Source organism: Equus caballus, chromosome 24, assembly GCF_041296265.1.
Source record: "Equus caballus isolate H_3958 breed thoroughbred chromosome 24, TB-T2T, whole genome shotgun sequence".
Taxonomy (NCBI): Eukaryota; Metazoa; Chordata; class Mammalia; order Perissodactyla; family Equidae; genus Equus; species Equus caballus.
This window is the reverse complement of record NC_091707.1, coordinates 10,829,641-10,849,858: the sequence shown is the minus strand read 5'-3', so window position 1 is coordinate 10,849,858 and position 20,218 is coordinate 10,829,641.

The window sequence follows — 20,218 nt, the reverse complement described above, 5'->3', positions numbered from 1 at the left end:
GTGGTTCTGGCACCTCTGAGAGGTGGTTTGGGCATGCCCGGCAGGTGGTTCTGGAGTGTCTGCCGAGTGGTTCTGGCGTAGTCGGCAGGTGATTCTGGCGTGTCCAGCAGGTGGTTCTGGGGAGTGGATCAGTTGGTTCCGGCATACTCGGCAGGTGGTACCGGCGTGTAAGGAACATGGTTCTGGCAAGTCTGAGAGGCGGTTCCGGCATGCCCGACAGATGATTCCATGGTGTCCGCCAAGTGGTTCTGGCATAGCTGGCAGGTGATATTGGGGTGACCGGCAGGTGGTTCCAGCAAGCCCGGCAGGTGATTCCGAAGAGTTCACCAAATGGTTGTGGAGTAGCCGGCAGGTGATTTTGGCGTGTCCAGCAGGTGGTTTTGGCGAGTCGAGCAGGTGGTTCTGGCGTGCTTGGCAGGTGCTTCCGGTGTCATTGGCATGTGGTTCCGGCATGTCTGAGAGGTGGTTCCGCCATGCCCGGCAGGTGATTCCGGAGTGTTCGCCAAGTGGTTCTGGCGTAGCCGGCAGGTGATTTTGCATGTCCGGCAATGGTTACGGCTAGTCGAGCCGGTGGTTCCGGCATGTCCAGCAGGTGGTTCCGGCATGCTCGGCAGGTGATTCCGGAGTGTCCAGCATTTGCTTCTGGCACCTGTGAGAGGTGGTTCCGGAATGCCCGACAGGTGATTCCGGAGTGTCTGCCGAGTGGTTCTGGCGTAGCCGGCAGGTGATTTTGGCGTGTCCAGCAGGTGGTTCCGGCGAGCTCGGCAGGTGATACCAGCGTGTCCGGATCATGGTTCTGGCACGTCTGAGAGATGGTTCCGGCATGCCCGGCAGGTGATTCGGGAGTGTCCGGCATGTGGTTCTGGCACCTCTGAGAGGTGGTTCCGGCATGCCCGGCAGGTGATTCTGGAGTGTTCGGCATGTGATTCTGGCACCTCTGAGAGGTGGTTTTGGCATGCCCGGCAGGTGGTTCCGGAGTGTCTGCCGAGTGGTTCTGGCGTAGTAGGCAGGTGATTCTGGCGTGTCCAGCAGGTGGTTCTGGGGAGTGGATCAGTTGGTTCCGGCATACTCGGCAGGTGGTACCGACGTGTAAGGAACATGGTTCTGGCAAGTCTGAGAGGCGGTTCCGGCATGCCCGACAGATGTTTCCATGGTGTCCGCCAAGTGGTTCTGGCATAGCTGGCAGGTGATATTGGGGTGACCGGCAGGTGGTTCCAGCAAGCCCGGCAGGTGATTCCGAAGAGTTCACCAAATGGTTGTGGCGTAGCCGGCAGGTGATTTTGGCGTGTCCAGCAGGTGGTTTTGGCGAGTCGAGCAGGTGGTTCTGGCGTGCTTGGCAGGTGCTTCCGGTGTCATTGGCATGTGGTTCCGGCATGTCTGAGAGGTGGTTCCGCCATGCCCAGCAGGTGATACCGGAGTCTCCGGCATGTGGTTCTGGCACCTCTGAGAGGTGGTTCCGGCAGCCCGGCAGGTGGTTCCAGAGTGTCTGCCGACTGGTTCTGGCGTAGTCGGCAGGTGATTCTGGCGTGTCCACTAGGTGGTTCTGGGGAGTGGATCAGGTGCTTCCGGCATACTCGGCAGGTGGTACCGGCGTGTCCAGAACATGGTTCTGGAAAGTCTGAGAGGTGGTTCCGGCACGCCCGACAGGTGATTCCGGAGTGTTCGCCAAGTGGTTCTGGCGTAGCCGGCAGGTCATTTTGCATGTCCGGCGGTGGTTCCGGCGAGTCGAGCCGGTGGTTCCGGCGTGTCCGGCAGGTGCTTCTGGCGTGACCGTCACGACGTTCTGGCACGTCTGAGATTTGGTTCCGGCATGCCCCACAGGTGATTCCGGAGTGTCCGCCACGTGGTTCTACGTACCCGGCAGGTGATTTTGGCGTGTCTGGCAGGCGCTTCTTGCAAGTGGAGCATTTGGCTCAGGCATGCTCAGCAGGTGCTTCCGGCGTGTCTGGCACGTGGTTGTGGTGTGTCTGAGAGCTGGTTCTGGCATGTCCGGCAGATGATTCCGGAGTGTCCACCAAGTGGTTGTGGCATACCCGGCAGGTGATTTTAGCGTGTCAGGTACGTGGTTCCAGCGAGTCGAGTAGGTGGTTCCGGAGTGCTCGGCAGGTGGTTCAGGCGGGTCTGGCAGGTGGTTTCTTCTGTTCGGGGTGTGGTTCCGGCATCTCAGGCACATGGTTCTGGCACGTCTGATAGGTGGTTCCGGCCGGCCCGACAGGTGCTTTCATTTTGTCCGCCAAGTGGTTCTGGCATAGCTGGCAGGTGATGTTGGCGTGACCGGCAGGTGGTTCCAGCCAGCGCGGCAGGTGATTCCGAAGTGTTCACCAAATGGTTGTGGCGTAGCCGGAAGGTGATTTTGGCATGTCCAGCAGGTGGTTTTGGCGAGTCGAGTAGGTGGTTCTGGCGTGCTCGGCAGGTGCTTCCGGTGTCATTGGCATGTGGTTCCGGCATGCCTGAGAGGTGGTTCCGCCATGCCCGGCAGTTGATTCCGGAGTGTTCCCCAAGTGGTTCTGGCATAGCCGGCAGGTGATTTTGCATGTACGGCAATGGTTCCGGCGAGTCGAGCCGGTGGTTCCGGCATGTCCGGCAGGTGGTTCCGGCATGCCCGGCAGGTGACTCCGGAGTGTCCGGCATGGGGTTCTGGCACCTCTGAGAGGTGGTTCCAGCATGCCCGGCAGGTGATACCGGAGTGTTCGCCAGGTGGTTCTGGCGTAGCTGGCAGGTGATTTTGCATGTCCGGCAATGGTTCCGGCGAGTTGAGCCGGTGGTTCCGGAATGTCCGTCAGGTGGTTCCGGCATGTCCGGCAGGTGGTTCCGGCATGTCCAGCACGTGGTTCCAGCATGCCCTGCAGGTGATTCCGGAGTGTCCGGCATGGGGTTCTGGCACCTCAGAGAGGTGGTTCCGGCATGCCCGGCAGGTGTACCGGAGTCTCCGGCATTTGGTTCTGGCACCTCTGAGAGGTGGTTCCGGAATTCCTGGCATGTGATTCCGGAGTGTCTGCCGAGGGGTTCTGGCGTAGCCGGCAGTTGATTTTGGCGTGTCCACTAGGTGGTTCTGGGGAGTGGATCAGCTGGTTCCGGCATACTCGGCAGGTGGTACCGGCGTGTCCAGAACATGGTTCTGGCAAGTCTGAGAGGTGGTTCCGGCACGCCCGACAGGTGATTCCGGAGCGTCCGCCCAGTGTTTCTGGCGTACCTGGCAGGTGATTTTGGCATGTCCGACAGGTGTATCTTGCGAGTTGAGCAGGTGGCTCAGGCATGCTCAGCTGGTGCTTCCGGCGTCTCTGGCACGTGGTTCTGGTGTGTCTGAGAGCTGGTTCTGGCATGTCCGGCAGATGATTCCGGAGTGTCCACCAAGTGGTTCTGGTATACCTGGCAGGTGATTTTGGCGTGTCAGGAAGTTGGTTCCGGCTAGTTGAGCAGGTGGATCAGGCGTGCTTGCCAGGGGCCTCAGGCGGGTCTGGCAGGTGGTTTCGGTCTGTTCGGGGAGTGGTTCCGCCATCTCAGGCTCATGGTTCTGGCACGTCTGAGAGGTGGTTCCGGCCGGCCCGACAGGTGTTTCCATGGTGTCCGCCAAGTGGTTCTGGCACAGCTGGCAGGTGATATTTGCGTGACCGGCAGGTGGTTCCAGCCAGCCCGGCAGGTGATTCCGGAGTGTCTGCCGTGTGGTTCTGGCGTAGCTGGCAGGTGATTTTGGCGTGTCCAGCAGGTGGTTCCGGCGAGCTCGGCAGGTGGTACCAGCGTGTCCGGAACATGGTTCTGGCACGTCTGAGAGATGGTTCCGGCATGCCCGGCAGGTGATTCGGGAGTGTCCGGCATGTGGTTCTGGCACCTCTGAGAGGTGGTTTCGGCATGCCAGGCAGGTGATTCTGGAGTGTTCGGCAAGTGGTTCTGGAACCTCTGAGAGGTGGTTCTGGCATGCCCGGCAGGTGGTTCCGGAGTGTCTGCCGAGTGGTTCTGGCGTAGTCGGCAGGTGATTCTGGCGTGTCCAGCAGGTGGTTCTGGGGAGTGGATCAGTTGGTTCCGGCATACTCGGCAGGTGGTACCGGCGTGTAAGGAACATGGTTCTGGCAAGTCTGAGAGGCGGTTCCGGCATGCCCGACAGATGATTCCATGGTGTCCGCCAAGTGGTTCTGGCATAGCTGGCAGGTGATATTGGGGTGACCGGCATGTGGTTCCAGCAAGCCCGGCAGGTGATTCCGAAGAGTTCACCAAATGGTTGTGGCGTAGCCGGCAGGTGATTTTGGCGTGTCCAGCAGGTGGTTTTGGCGAGTCGAGCAGGTGGTTCTGGCGTGCTTGGCAGGTGCTTCCGGTGTCATTGGCATGTGGTTCCGGCATGTCTGAGAGGTGGTTCCGCCATGCCCGGCAGGTGATTCCGGAGTGTTCGCCAAGTGGTTCTGGCGTAGCCGGCAGGTGATTTTGCAAGTCCGGCAATGGTTACGGCTAGTCGAGCCTGTGGTTCCGGCATGTCCAGCAGGTGGTTCCGGCATGCTCGGCAGGTGATTCCGGAGTGTCCAGCATTTGGTTCTGGCACCTGTGAGAGGTGGTTCCGGAATGCCCGGCATGTGATTCCGGAGTGTCTGCCGAGTGGTTCTGGCGTAGCCGGCAGGTGATTTTGGCGTGTCCAGCAGGTGGTTCCGGCGAGCTCGGCAGGTGGTTCCGGCATGTCCGGGACATGGTTCTGGCACGTCTGAGAGATGGTTCCGGCATGCCCGGCAGGTGATTCCGGAGTGTCCGTCATGTGGTTCTGGCACCTCTGAGAGGTGGTTCCGGCATGCCCGGCAGTTGGTTATGGAGTGTCTGCCGAGTGGTTCTGGCATAGCCAGCAGGTGATTCTGGCGTATCCAGCAGGTGGTTTTGGAGAGTGGATCAGGTGGTTCCGGCATACTCGGCAGGTGGTACCGGCGTGTCCGGAACTTGGTTCTGGCAAGTCTGAGAGGTGGTTCCGGCATGCCCGACAGGTGATTCCGGAGTGTTCGCCAAGTGGTTCTGGCGTAGCCGGCAGGTCATTTTGCATGTCCGGCGGTGGTTCCGGCGAGTCGAGCCGGTGGTTCCGGCGTGTCCAGCAAGAGTTTCCGGTCTGTCCGGCAGGTGGTTCTGGCGTGACCGGCACGAGGTTCTGGCACGTCTGAGAGTTGGTTCCGGCATGCCCGACAGGTGATTCCGGAGTGTCCGCCACGTGGTTCTGGCGTACCCGGCAGGTGATTTTGGCGTATCTGGCAGGTGTTTCTTGCAAGTCGAGCATTTGGCTCAGGCATGCTCAGCAGGTGCTTCCGGCGTGTCTGTCACGTGGTTCTGGTGTGTCTGAGAGCTGGTTCTGGCATGTCTGGCAGATTTTTCCGGAGTGTCCACCAAGTGGTTGTGGCATACCCGGCAGGTGATTTTAGCGTGTCAGGTAGGTGGTTCCAGCGAGTCGAGTAGGTGGTTCCAGCGTGCTCGGCAGGTGGTTCAGGCGGGTCTGGCAGGTTGTTTCGGTCTCTTCGGGGTGTGGTTCCGGCATCTCAGGCACATGGTTCTGGCACGTCTGAGAGGTGGTTCCGGCCGGCCCGACAGGTGTTTCCATGGTGTCCGCCAAGTGGTTCTGGCATAGCTGGCAGGTGATGTTGGCGTGACCGGCAGGTGGTTCCAGCCAGCCCGGCAGGTGATTCCGAAGAGTTCACCAAATGGTGGTGGCGTAGCCGGCAGGTGATTTTGATGTGTTCAGCAGGTGGTTTTGGCGAGTCGAGCAGGTGGTTCTGGCGTGCTCGGCAGGTGCTTCCGGAGTCATTGGCATGTGGTTCCGGCATGTCTGAGAGGCAGGTCATTTTGCATGCCCGGCAGGTGATTCCGGAGTGTTCGCCAAGTGGTTCTGGCGTAGCCGGCAGGTGATTTTGCATGTCCGGCAATGGTTCCGGTGATTCCAGCCGGTGGTTCCGGCATGTCCGGCAGGTGATTCCTGCATGTCCAGCAGGTGGTTCCGGCATGCCCGGCAGATGATTCCGGAGTGTCCGGCATGTGGTTCTGGCACCTCTGAAAGGTGGTTCCAGCATGCCCGGCAGGTGATACCGGAGTCTCCGGCATTTGGTTCTGGCACCTGTGAGAGGTGGTTCCGGAATGCCTGGCATGTGATTCCGGAGTGTCTGCCGTGTGGTTCTGGCGTAGCTGGCAGGTGATTTTGGCGTGTCCAGCAGGTGGTTCCAGCGAGCTCGGCAGGTGGTACCAGCGTGTCCGGATCATGGTTCTGGCACGTCTGAGAGATGGTTCCGGCATGCCCGGCAGGTGATTCGGGAGTGTCCGGCATGTGGTTCTGGCACCTCTGAGAGGTGGTTCCGGCATGCCCGGCAGGTGATTCTGGAGTGTTCGGCATGTGGTTCTGGCACCTTGAGAGGTGGTTTGGGCATGCCCGGCAGGTGGTTCCGAAGTGTCTGCCGAGTGGTTCTGGCGTAGTAGGCAGGTGATTCTGGCGTGTCCAGCAGGTGGTTCTGGGGAGTGGATCAGTTGGTTCCGGCATACTCGGCAGGTGGTACCGGCGTGTAAGGAACATGGTTCTGGCAAGTCTGAGAGGCGGTTCCGGCATGCCCGACAGATGATTCCATGGTGTCCGCCAAGTGGTTCTGGCATAGCTGGCAGGTGATATTGGGGTGACCGGCAGGTGGTTCCAGCAAGCCCGGCAGGTGATTCCGAAGAGTTCACCAAATGGTTGTGGCGTAGCCGGCAGGTGATTTTGGCGTGTCCAGCAGGTGGTTTTGGCGAGTCGAGCAGGTGGTTCTGGCGTGCTTGGCAGGTGCTTCCGGTGTCATTGGCATGTGGTTCCGGCATGTCTGAGAGGTGGTTCCGCCATGCCCGGCAGGTGATTCCGGAGTGTTCGCCAAGTGGTTCTGGCGTAGCAGGCAGGTGATTTTGCATGTCCGGCAATGGTTACGGCTAGTCGAGCCGGTGGTTCCGGCAGGTCCAGCAGGTGGTTCCGGCATGCTCGGCAGGTGATTCCGGAGTGTCCAGCATTTGGTTCTGGCACCTGTGAGAGGTGGTTCCGCAATGCCCGGCATGTGATTCCGGAGTGTCTGCCGAGTGGTTCTGGCGTAGCCGGCAGGTGATTTTGGCGTGTCCAGCAGGTGGTTCCAGCGAGCTCGGCATGTGGTACCAGCGTGTCCGGATCATGGTTCTGGCACGTCTGAGAGATGGTTCCGGCATGCCCGGCAGGTGATTCGGGAGTGTCCGGCATGTGGTTCTGGCACCTCTGAGAGGTGGTTCCGGCATGCCCGGCAGGTGATTCTGGAGTGTTCGGCATGTGGTTCTGGCACCTCTGAGAGGTGGTTTGGGCATGCCCGGCAGGTGGTTCCGGAGTGTCTGCCGAGTGGTTCTGGCGTAGTAGGCAGGTGATTCTGGCGTGTCCACTAGGTGGTTCTGGGGAGTGGATCAGTTGGTTCCGGCATACTCGGCAGGTGGTACCGGCGTGTAAGGAACATGGTTCTGGCAAGTCTGAGAGGCGGTTCCGGCATGCCCGACAGATGATTCCATGGTCTCCGCCAAGTGGTTCTGGCATAGCTGGCAGGTGATATTGGGGTGACCGGCAGGTGGTTCCAGCAAGCCCGGCAGGTGATTCCAAAGAGTTCACCAAATGGTTGTGGCGTAGCCGGCAGGTGATTTTGGCTTGTCCAGCAGGTGGTTTTGGCGAGTCGAGCAGGTGGTTCTGGCGTGCTTGGCAGGTGCTTCCGGTGTCATTGGCATGTGGTTCCGGCATGTCTGAGATGTGGTTCCGCCATGCCCAGCAGGTGATACCGGACTCTCCGGCATGTGGTTCTGGCACCTCTGAGAGGTGGTTCCGGCAGCCCGGCAGGTGGTTCCAGAGTGTCTGCCGACTGGTTCTGGCGTAGTCGGCAGGTGATTCTGGCGTGTCCACTAGGTGGTTCTGGGGAGTGGATCAGGTGGTTCCGGCATACTCGGCAGGTGGTACCGGCGTGTCCAGAACATGGTTCTGGAAAGTCTTAGAGGTGGTTCCGGCACGCCCGACAGGTGATTCCGGAGTGTTCGCCAAGTGGTTCTGGCGTAGCCGGCAGGTCATTTTGCATGTCCGGCGGTGGTTCCGGCGATCGAGCCGGTGGTTCCGGCGTGTCCGGCAGGTGCTTCTGGCGTGACCGTCACGACGTTCTGGCACGTCTGAGATTTGGTTCCGGCATGCCCCACAGGTGATTCCGGAGTGTCCGCCACGTGGTTCTACGTACCCGGCAGGTGATTTTGGCGTGTCTGGCAGGTGTTTCTTGCAAGTCGAGCATTTGGCTCAGGCGTGCTCAGCAGGTGCTTCCGGCGTGTCTGGCACGTGGTTCTGGTGAGTCTGAGAGCTGGTTCTGGCATGTCCGGCAGATGATTCCGGAGTGTCCACCAAGTGGTTGTGGCATACCCGGCAGGTGATTTTAGCGTGTCAAGTAGGTGGTTCCGGCGAGCCGAGTAGGCGGTTCCGGCGTGCTCGGCAGGTGGTTCAGGCGGGTCTGGCAGGTGGTTTCGGTCTGTTCGGGGTGTGGTTCCGGCATCTCAGGCACATGGTTCTGGCACGTCTGATAGGTGGTTCCGGCCGGCCCGACAGGTGTTTCCATGGTGTCCGCCAAGTGGTTCTGACATAGCTGGCAGGTGATGTTGGCGTGACCGGCAGGTTGTTCCAGCCAGCCCGGCAGTTGATTCCGAAGCGTTCACCAAATGGTTGTGGCGTAGCCGGCATGTGATTTTGGCGTGTCCAGCAGGTGGTTTTGGCGAGTCGAGCAGGTGCTTCTGGCTTGCTCGGCAGGTGCTTCCGGTGTCATTGGCATGTGGTTCCGGCATGTCCGGCAGGTGGTTCCGGCATGCCCGGCAGGTGATTCCGGAGTGTCCGGCATGTGGTTCTGGCACCTCTGAGAGGTGGTTCCAGCATGCCCGGCAGGTGATACCGGAGTGTTCGCCAAGTGGTTCTGGCGTAGCCGGCAGGTGATTTTGCATGTCCGGCAATGGTTCCGGCGAGTCGAGCCGGTGGTTCCGGAATGTCCGGCAGGTGGTTCCGGCATGTCCGCTAGGTGGTTCCGGCATGTCCAGCATGTGGTTCCAGCATGCCCTGCAGGTGATTCCGCAGTGTCCGGCATGTGGTTCTAGCACCTCTGAGAGGTGGTTCCGGCATGCCCGGCAGGTGATACCGGAGTGTCCGACATTTGGTTCTGGCACCTCTGAGAGGTGGTTCCGGAATGCCTGGCCTGTGATTCCGGAGTGTCTGCCGAGTGGTTCTGGCGTAGCCGGCAGTTGATTTTGGCGTGTCCACTAGGTGGTTCTGGGGAGTAGATCAGCTGGTTCCGGCATACTCGGCAGGTGGTACCGGCGTGTCCAGAACATGGTTCTGGCAAGTCTGAGAGGTGGTTCCGGCACGCCCGACAGGTGATTCCGGAGCCTCCGCCCAGTGTTTCTGGCGTACCCGGCCGGTGATTTTGGCATGTCCCACAGGTGTATATTGCGAGTCGATCAGGTGGCTCAGGCATGCTCAGCTGGTGCTTCCGGCGTCTCTGGCACGTGGTTCTGGTGTGTCTGAGAGCTGGTTCTGTCATGTCCGGCAGATGATTCCGGAGTGTCCACCAAGTGGTTCTTGTATACCTGGCCGGTGATTTTTACGTGTCAGGAAGTTGGCTCCAGCTAGTTGAGCAGGTGGATCAGGCGTGCTTGCCAGGGGCTTCAGGCGGGTCTGGCAGGTGGTTTCGGTCTGTTCGGGGAGTGGTTCCGGCATCTCAGGCTCATGGTTCTGGCACGTCTGAGAGGTGGTTCCGGCCGGCCCGACAGGTGTTTCCATGGTGTCCGCCAAGTGGTTCTGGCATAGCTGGCAGGTGATGTTGGCGTGACCAGCAGGTGGTTCCAGCAAGCCCGGCAGGTGATTCCGAAGAGTTCACCAAATGGTTGTGGCGTAGCCGGCAGGTGATTTTGGCGTGTCCAGCAGGTGGTTTTGGCGAGTCGAGCAGGTGGTTCTGGCGTGCTAGGCAGGTGCTTCCGGTGTCATTGTCATGTGTTTCCGGCATTTCTGAGAGGTGGTTCCGGCATGCCCGGCAGTTGGTTCCGGAGTGTCTGCCGAGTGGTTCTGGCGTAGTCGCCAGGTGATTCTGGCGTGTCCAGCAGGTGGTTCTGGGGAGTGGATCAGTTGGTTCCGGCATACTCGGCAGGTGGTACCGGCGTGTAAGGAACATGGGTCTGGCAAGTCTGAGAGGCGGTTCCGGCATGCCCGACTGGTGATTCCATGGTGTCCGCCAAGTGGTTCTGGCATAGCTGGCAGGTGATATTGGCGTGACCGGCAGGTGGTTCCAGCAAGCCCGGCAGGTGATTCCGAAGATTTCACCAAATGGTTGTGGCGTAGCCGGCAGGTGATTTTGGCGTGTCCAGCAGGTGGTTTTGACGAGTCGAGCAGGTGGTTCTGGCGTGCTTGGCAGGTGCTTCCGGTGTCATTGGCATGTGGTTCCAGCATGTCTGAGAGGTGGTTCCGCCATGCCCGGCAGGTGATTCCGGAGTGTTCGCCAAGTGGTTCTGGCGTAGCCGGCAGGTGATTTTGCATGTCCGGCAATGGTTCCGGCGAGTCGAGCCGGTGGTTCCGGCATGTCCGGCAGGTGATTCCTGCATGTCCAGCAGGTGGTTCCGGCATGCCCGGCAGGTGGTTCCTTAGTGTCTGCCGAGTGGTTCTGGAGCCAGCCCGGCAGGTGATTCCGAAGAGTTCACCAAATGGTTGTGGCGTAGCCGGCAGGTGATTTTGGAATGTCAGGAAGTTGGTTCCGGCTAGTTGAGCAGGTGATCAGGCGTGCTTGCCAGCGGCTTCAGGCGGGTCTGGCAGGAGGTTTCGGTCTGTTCGTGGAGTGGTTCCGCCATCTCAGGCTCATGGTTCTGGCACGTCTGAGAGGTGGTTCCGGCCGGCCCGACAGGTGTTTCCATGGTGTCCGCCAAGTGGTTCTGGCACAGCTGGCAGGTGATATTGGCGTGACCGGCAGGTGGTTCCAGCCAGCCCGGCAGGTGATTCCGGAGTGTCTGCCGAGTGGTTGTGGCGTAGCCGGCAGGTGATTTTGGCGTGTCCAGCAGGTGGTTCCGGCGAGCTCGGCAGGTGGTACCAGCGTGTCCGGAACATGGCTCTGGCATGTCTGAGAGATGGTTCCAGCATGCCCGGCAGGTGATTCGGGAGTGTCCGGCATGTGGTTCTGGCACCTCTGACAGGTGGTTCCGGCATGCCAGGCAGGTGATTCTGGAGTGTTCGGCAAGTGGTTCTGGAACCTCTGAGAGGTGGTTCCGGCATGCCAGGCAGGTGATTCTGGAGTGTCCGGCAAGTGGTTCTGGAACCTCTGAGAGGTGGTTCCGCCATGCCCGGCAGGTGATTCCGGAGTGTTCGCCAAGTGGTTCTGGCGTAGCCGGCAGGTGATTTTGCATGTCCGGCAATGGTTCCGGCGAGTCGAGCCGGTGGTTCCGGCATGTCCGGCAGGTGATTCCTGCATGTCCAGCAGGTGGTTCCGGCATGGCCGGCAGGTGATTCCGGAGTGTCCGGCATGTGGTTCTGGCACCTCTGAGAGGTGGTTCCAGCATGCCCGGCAGGTGATACCGGAGTCTCCGGCATTTGGTTCTGGCACCTCTGAGAGGTGGTTCCAGCATGCCCGGCAGGTGATACCGGCGTCTCCGGCATTTGGTTCTGGCACCTCTGAGAGGTGGTTCCGGAATGCCTGGCATGTGATTCCGGAGTGTCTGCCTGTGGTTCTGGCGTAGCTGGCAGGTGATTTTGGCGTGTACAGCAGGTGGTTCCAGCGAGCTCGGCAGGTGGTAGCAGCGTGTCCGGATCATGGTTCTGGCACGTCTGAGAGATATCTCCGGCATGCCCGGAAGGTAATTCGGGAGTGTCCGTCATGTGGTTCTGGCACCTCTGAGAGGTGGTTCCGGCATGCCCGGCAGGTGGTTCTGGCGTGTCTGCCGACTAGTTCTGGCGTAGCCGGCAGGTGATTTGGGCGTGTCCAGCAGGTGGTTCCGGCGAGCTCGGCAGGTGGTTCCGGCATGTCCGGAACATGGTTCTGGCACGTCTGAGAGATGGTTCCGGCATGCCCGGCAGGTGATTCCGGAGTGTCCGTCATGTGGTTCTGGCGCCTCTGAGAGGTGGTTCCGGCATGCCCGGCAGTTGGTTATGGAGTGTCTGCCGAGTGGTTCTGGCGTAGCCGGCAGGTGATTCTGGAGTATCCAGCAGGTGGTTTTGGGGAGTGGATCATGTGGTTCCGGCATACTCGGCAGGTGGTACCGGCGTGTAAGGAACTTGGTTCTGGCAAGTCTGAGAGGTGGTTCCGGCATGCCCGACAGGTGATTCCGGAGTGTTCGCCAAGTGGTTCTGGCGTAGCTGGCAGGTCATTTTGCATGTCCGGTGGTGGTTCCGGCGAGTTGAGCCGGTGGTTCCGGCGTGTCCATCAGGTGTTTCCGGTCTGTCCGGCAGGTGGTTCTGGCGTGACCGGCACGAGGTTCTGGCACGTCTGAGAGTTGGTTCCGGCATGCCCGACAGGTGATTCCGGAGTGTCCGCAACGTGGTTCTGGCGTACCCGGCAGGTGATTTTGGCGTGTCTGGCAGGTGTTTCTTGCAAGTCGAGCATTTGGCTCCGGCATGCTCAGCAGGTGCTTCCGGCGTGTCTGGCACGTGGTTCTGGTGTGTCTGAGAGCTGGTTCTGGCATGTCTGGCAGATTTTTCCGGAGTGTCCACCAAGTGGTTCTTGTATACCTGGCAGGTATTTTCGGCGTGTCAGGAAGTTGGTTCCAGCTAGTTGAGCAGGTGGCTCAGGCGTGCTTGCCAGGGGCTTCAGGCGGGTCTGGCAGGTGGTTTCGGTCTGTTCGGGGAGTGGTTCCGGCATCTCAGGCTCATGGTTCTGGCATGTCTGAGAGGTGGTTCCGGCCGGCCCGACAGTTGTTTCCATGGTGTCCGCCAAGTGGTTCTGGCATAGCTGGCAGGTGATTTTGGCGTGTCCAGCAGGTGGTTTTGGCGAGTCGAGCAGGTGGTTCTGGCGTGCTCGGCAGGTGCTTCCGGTGTCATTGGCATGTGGTTCCGGCATGTCTGAGAGGTGGTTCCGGCATGCCCGGCAGGTGGTTCCGGAGTGTCTGCCGAGTGGTTCTGGAGCCAGCCCGGCAGGTGATTCCGAAGAGTTCACCAAATGTTTGTGGCGTAGCCGGCAGGTGATTTTGGAATGTCAGGAAGTTGGTTCTGTCTAGTTGAGCAGGTGGATCAGGCGTGCTCGCCAGGGGGTTCAGGTGGGTCTGGCAGGTGGTTTCGGTCTGTTCGGGGAGTGGTTCCGGCATCTCAGGCACGTGGTTCTGGCACGTCTGAGAGGTGGTTCTGGCCGGCCGGAGAGGTGTTTCCGGAGTGTCCGCCAAGTGGTTCTGGCGTAGCTGAAAGGTGATGTTGGCGTGACCGGCAGGTGGTTCCAGCCAGCCCGGCAGGTGATTCCGGAGTGTCTGCCGTGTGGTTCTGGCGTAGCTGGCAGGTGATTTTGGCGTGTACAGCAGGTGGTTCCGGCGAGCTCGGCAGGTGGTACCAGCGTGTCCGGAACAAGGTTCTTGCACGTCTGAGAGATGGTTCCGGCATGCCCGGCAGGTTATTCGGGAGTCTCCGGCATGTGGTTCTGGCACCTCTGAGAGATGGTTCCGGCATGCCCGGCAGGTGATTCCGGAGTGTCCGGCATTTGGTTCTGGCACCTCTGAGAGGTGGTTCCGGAATGCGTGGCATGTGATTCCCGAGTGTCTGCCGAGTGGTTCTGGCGTAGCCGGCAGGTGATTTTGGCGTGTCCAGCAGGTGGTTCCGGCAAGCTCGGCAGGTGGTTCCGGCATGTCCGGAACATGGTTCTGGCAAGTCTGAGAGATGGTTCCGGCATGCCCAGCAGGTGATTCCGGAGTGTACGGAATGTGGTTCTGGCACCTCTGAGAGGTGGTTCCGGCATGCCCGGCAGTTGGTTACGGAGTGTCTGCCGAGTGGTTCTGGAGTAGCCGGCAGGTGATTCAATCGTATCCAGCAGGTGGTTCTGGGGAGTGGATCAGGTGGTTCCGGCATACTCGGCAGGTGGTGCGGCGTGTCCGGAACATGGTTTTGGCAAGTCTGAGAGGTGGTTCGGGCAGGCCCGACAGGTGATTCCGGAGTGTTCGCCAAGTGGTTCTGGCATACCCGGCAGGTCATTTTGCATGTCAGACGGTGGTTCCGGCGAGTCGAGCCGGTGGTTGCGGCGTATCCAGCAGGTGTTTCCGGTCTGTCCGGCAGGTGGTTCTGGCGTGACCGGCACGAGGTTCTGGCACGTCTGAGAGTTGGTTCCGGCATGCCCGACAGGTGATTCCGGAGTGTCCGCCACGTGGTTCTGGAGTACCCGGCAGGTGATTTTGGCGTGTCAGGCAGGTGTTTCTTGCAAGTCAAGCATTTGGCTCAGGCATGCTCAGCAGGTGCTTCCGGCGTGTCTGGCACGTGGTTCTGGTGAGTCTGAGAGCTGGTTCTGGCATGTCCGGCAGATGATTCCGGAGTGTCCACCAAGTGGTTGTGGCATACCCGGCAGGTGATTTTAGTGTGTCAGGTAGGTGGTTCCGGTGAATCGAGTAGGTGGTTCCGGCGTGCTCGGCAGGTGGTTCAGGCGGGTCTGGCAGGTGGTTTCGGTCTGTTCGGGGTGTGGTTCCGGCATCTCAGGCACATGGTTCTGGCCCGTCTGATAGGTGGTTCCAGCCGGCCCGACAGGTGTTTCCATGGTGTCCGCCAAGTGGTTCTGCCATAGCTGGCAGGTGATGTTGGAGTGACCGGCAGGTGGTTCCAGCCAGCCCGGCAGGTGATTCCGAAGTGTTCACCAAATGGTTGTGGCGTAGCCGGCAGGTGATTTTGGCGTGTCCAGCAGGTGGTTTTGGCGAGTCGAGCAGGTGGTTCTTGCTTGCTCGGCAGGTGATTCCGGTGTCATTGGCATGTGGTTCCGGCATGTCTTTGATGTGGTTCCGCCATGCCCGGCAGGTGATTCCGGAGTGTTCGCCAAGTGGTTCTGTCGTAGCCGGCAGGTGATTTTGCATGTCCGGCAATGGTTCCGGCGAGTCGAGCCGGTGGTTCCGGCATGTCCGGCATGTGGTTCCGGCATGTCCGGCAGGTGGTTCCGGCATGCCCGGCAGGTGATTCCGGAGTGTCCGGCATGTGGTTCTGGCACCTCTGAGAGGTGGTTCCGGGATGCCCGACAGGTGATACCGGAGTGTTCGCCAAGTGGTTCTGGCGTAGCCGGCAGGTGATTTTGCATGTCCGGCAATGGTTCCGGCGAGTCGAGCCGGTGGTTCCGGAATGTCCGGCAGGTGGTTCCGGCATGTCCGGCAGGTGGCTCTGGCATGTCCAGCATGTGGTTCCAGCATGCCCTGCAGGTGATTCCGGAGTGTCCGGCATGTGGTTCTGGCACCTCTGAGAGGTGGTTCCGGCATGCCCGGCAGGTGATACCGGAGTGTCCGACATTTGGTTCTGGCACCTTTGAGAGGTGCTTCCGGAATGCCTGGCCTGTGATTCCGGATTGTCTGCCGAGTGGTTCTGGCGTAGCCGTCAGTTGATTTTGGCGTGACCACTAGGTGGTTCTGGGGAGTGGATCAGCTGGTTCCGGCGTACTCGGCAGGTGGTACCGGCGTGTCCAGAACATGGTTCTGGCAAGTCTGAGAGGTGGTTCCGGCACGCCCGACAGGTGATTCCGGAGCGTCCGCCCAGTGTTTCTGGCGTACCCAGCAGGTGATTTTGGCATGTCCGACAGGTGTATCTTGCGAGTCAAGCAGGTGGCTCAGGCATGCTCAGCTGGTGCTTCCAGCGTCTCTGGCACGTGGTTCTGGTGTGTCTGAGAGCTGGTTCTGGCATGTCCGGCAGATGATTCCGGAGTGTCCACCAAGTGGTTCTTGTATACCTGGCAGGTGATTTTGGCGTGTCAGGAAGTTGGTTCCAGCTAGTTGAACAGGTGGCTCAGGCGTGCTTGCCAGGGGCTTCAGGCGGGTCTGGCAGGTGGTTTCGGTCTGTTCGGGGAGCGGTTCCGGCATCTCAGGCTGATGGTTCTGGCGCGTCTGAGAGGTGGTTCCGGCCGGCCCGACAGGTGTTTCCATGGTGTCCGCCAAGTGGTTCTGGCATAGCTGGCAGGTGATGTTGGCGTGACCAGCAGGTGGTTCCAGCAAGCCCGGCAGGTGATTCCGAAGAGTTCACCAAATGGTTGTGGCGTAGCCGGCAGGTGATTTTGGAATGTCAGGAAGTTGGTTCCGGCTAGTTGAGCAGGTGGATCAGGCGTGCTCGCCAGGGGCTTCAGGCGGGTCTGGCAGGTGGTTTCGGTCTGTTCGGGGAGTGGTTCCGCCATCTCAGGCTCATGGTTCTGGCACGTCTGAGAGGTGGTTCTGGCCGGCCCGACAGGTGTTTCCATGGTGTCCGCCAAGTGGTTCTGGCACAGCTGGCAGGTGATATTGGCGTGACCGGCAGGTGGTTCCAGCCAGCCCGGCAGGTGATTCCGGAGTGTCTGCCGTGTGGTTCTGGCGTAGCCGGCAAATGATTTTGGCGTGTCCAGCAGGTGGTTCCGGCGAGCTCGGCAGGTGGTACCAGCGTGTCCGGAACATGATTCTGGCACGTCTGAGAGATGGTTCCGGCATGCCCGGCAGGTGATTCGGGAGTGTCCGGCATGTGGTTCTGGCACCTCTGAGAGGTGGTTCCGGCATGCCAGGCAGGTGATTCTGGAGTGTTCGGCAAGTGGTTCTGGAACGTCTGAGAGGTGGTTCCGGCATGCCCGGCAGGTGGTTCCGGAGTGTCTTCCGAGTGGTTCTGGCGTAGTCGCCAGGTGATTCTGGCGTGTCCAGCAGGTGGTTCTGGGGAGTGGATCAGTTGGTTCCGGCATACTCGGCAGGTGGTACCGGCGTGTAAGGAACATGGTTCTAGCAAGTCTGAGAGGCGGTTCCGGCATGCCCGACTGGTGATTCCATGGTGTCCGCCAAGTGGTTCTGGCATAGCTGGCAGGTGATATTGGCGTGACCGGCAGGTGGTTCCAGCAAGCCCGGCAGGTGATTCCGAAGAGTTCACCAAATGGTTGTGGCGTAGCCGGCAGGTGATTTTGGCGTGTCCAGCAGGTGGTTCCGGCGAGTCGAGCCGCTTGTTCCGGAATGTCCGGCAGGTGGTTCTGGCGTGACCGGCACGAGGTTCTGGCACGTCTGAGAGTTGGTTCCGGCATTCCCGACAGGTGATTCCGGAGTGTTCGCCAAGTGGTTCTGGCGTAGCCGGCAGGTCATTTTGCATGTCCGGCGGTGGTTCCGGCGAGTCGAGCCGGTGGTTGCGGCGTATACAGCAGGTGTTTCCGGTCTGTCCGGCAGGTGGTTCTGGCGTGACCGGCACGAGGTTCTGTTACGTCTGATAGTTGGTTCCGGCATGCCCGACATGTGATTCCGGAGTGTCCGCCATGTGGTTCTGGCGTACCCGGCAGGTGATTTTGGCGTGTCAGGCAGGTGTTTCTTGCAAGTCGAGCATTTGGCTCAGGCATGCTCAGCAGGTGCTTCCGGCGTGTCTGGCACTTGGTTCTGGTGAGTCTGACAGCTGGTTCTGGCATGTCCGGCAGATGATTCCGGAGTGTCCACCAAGTGGTTGTGGCATATCCGGCAGGTGATTTTAGCGTGTCAGGTAGGTGGTTCCGGCGAGTCGAGTAGGCGGTTCCGGCGTGCTCGGCAGGTGGTTCCGGCATGTCCGGCAGGTGGTTCCGGCATGTCCAGCATGTGGTTCCAGCATGCCCTGCAGGTGATTCCGGAGTGTCCGGCATGTGGTTCTGGCACCTCTGAGAGGTGGTTCCGGCATGCCCGGCAGGTGATACCGGAGTGTCCGACATTTGGTTCTGGCACCTCTGAGAGGTGGTTCCGGAATGCCTGGCCTGTGATTCCGGAGTGTCTGCCGAGTGGTTCTGGCGTAGCTGTCAGTTGATTTTGGCGTGACCACTAGGTGGTTCTGGGGAGTGGATCAGCAAGTTCCGGCATACTCGGCAGGTGGTACCGGCGTGTCCAGAACATGGTTCTGGCAAGTCTGAGAGGTGGTTCCGGCACGCCCGACAGGTGATTCCGGAGCGTCCGCCCAGTGTTTCTGGCGTACCCGGCAGGTGATTTTGGCATGTCCGACAGGTGTATCTTGCGAGTCGAGCAGGTGGCTCAGGCATGCTCAGCTGGTGCTTCCGGCGTCTCTGGCACGTGGTTCTGGTGTGTCTGAGAGCTGGTTCTGGCATGTCCGGCAGATGATTCCTGAGTGTCCACCAAGTGGTTCTTGTATACCTGGCAGGTGATTTTGGCGTGTCAGGAAGTTGGTTCCAGCTAGTTGAGCAGGTGGCTCAGGCGTGCTTGCCAGGGGCTTCAGGCGGGTCTGGCCTGTGGTTTCGGTCTGTTCGGGGAGTGGTTCCGGCATCTCAGGCACATGGTTCTGGCACGTCTGAGAGGTGGTTCCGGCCGGCCCGACAGGTGTTTCCATGGTGTCCGCCAAGTGGTTCTAGCATAGCTGGCAGGTGATGTTGGCGTGACCAGCAGGTGGTTCCAGCAAGCCCGGCAGGTGATTCCGAAGAGTTCACCAAATGGTTGTGGCGTAGCCGGCAGGTGATTTTGGCGTGTCCAGCTGGTGGTTTTGGCGAGTCGAGCAGGTGGTTCTGGCGTGCTCGGCAGGTGCTTCCGGTGTCATTGGCATGTGGTTCCGGCATGTCTGAGAGGTGGTTCCACCATGCCCGGCAGGTGATTCCGGAGTGTTCGCCAAGTGGTTCTGGCGTAGCCGGCAGGTGATTTTGCATGTCCGGCAATGGTTCCGGCGAGTCGAGCCGGTGGTTCCGGCATGTCCGGCAGGTGATTCCTGCATGTCCAGCAGGTGGTTCCGGCATGCCCGGCAGGTGGTTCCGGAGTGTCTGCCGAGTGGTTCTGGAGCCAGCCCGGCAGGTGATTCCGAAGAGTTCACCAAATGATTGTGGCGTAGCCGGCAGGTGATTTTGGAATGTCAGGAAGTTGGTTCCGGCTAGTTGAGCAGGTGGATCAGGCGTGCTCGCCAGGGGGTTCAGGCGGGTCTGGCAGGTGGTTTCGGTCTGTTCGGGGAGTGGTTCCGGCATCTCAGGCACATGGTTCTGGCACGTGTGAGATGAGGTTGTGGCCGGCCCGACAGGTGATTCCGGAGTGTCCGCCAAGTGGTTCTGGCATTGCTGAAAGGTGATGTTGGCGTGACCGGCAGGTGGTTCCAGCCAGCCCGGCAGGTGATTCCGGAGTGTCTGCCGAGTGGTTCTGGCGTAGGCGGCACATGATTTTGGCGTGTCCAGCAGGTGGTTCCGGCGAGCTCGGCAGGTGGTACCGGCGTGTCCGGAACATGGTTCTGGCACATCTGAGAGATGGTTCCGGCATGCCCGGCAGGTGATTCCGGAGTGTCCGGCATGTGGTTCTGGCACCTCGAGAGGTGGTTCCGGCATGCTCGGCAGGTGGATCCGGAGTGTCTGCCGAGTGGTTCTGGCGTAGCCGGCAGGTGATTCTGGCGTGTCCAGCAGGTGGTTCTGGGGAGAGGATCAGGTGGTTCCAGCATACTCGGCAGGTGGTTCTGGCGTGACCGGCACGAGGTTCTGGCACGTCTGAGAGTTGGTTCCGGCATGCCCGACAGGTGATTCCGGAGTGACCGCCACGTGGTTCTGTCGTACCCGGCAGGTGATTTTGGCGTGTCTGGCAGGTGTTTCTTGCAAGTCGAGCATTTGGCTCAGGCATGCTCAGCAGGTGCTTCCGGCATGTTTTGCACGTGGTTCTGGTGTGTCTGAGAGCTGGTTCTGGCATGTCCGGCAGATGATTCCGGAGTGTCCACCAAGTGGTTGTGGCATACCCGGCAGGTGATTTTAGCGTGTCAGGTAGGAGGTTCCAGCGAGTCGAGTAGGTGGTTCCGGCGTGCTCGGAAGGTGGTTCAGGCTTGTCTGGCAGGTGGGTTCGTCTGTTCGGGGTGTGGTTCCGGCATCTCAGACACATGCTTCTGGCACGTCTGACAGATGGTTCCGGCATGCCCGGCAGGTGATTCGGGAGTGTCCGGCATGTGGTTCTGGCACCTCTGAGAGGTGGTTCCGGCATGCCTGGCAGGTGATTCCGGAGTGTCCGGCATGCGGTTCTGGCACCTCTGAGAGGTGGTTCCGGCATGCCCGGCAGGTGGTTCCGGAGTGTCTGCCGATTGGTTCTGGCGTAGTCGGCAGGTGATTCTGGCGTGTCCAGCATGTGGTTCTGGGGAGTGCATCAGGTGGTTCCGGCATAATCT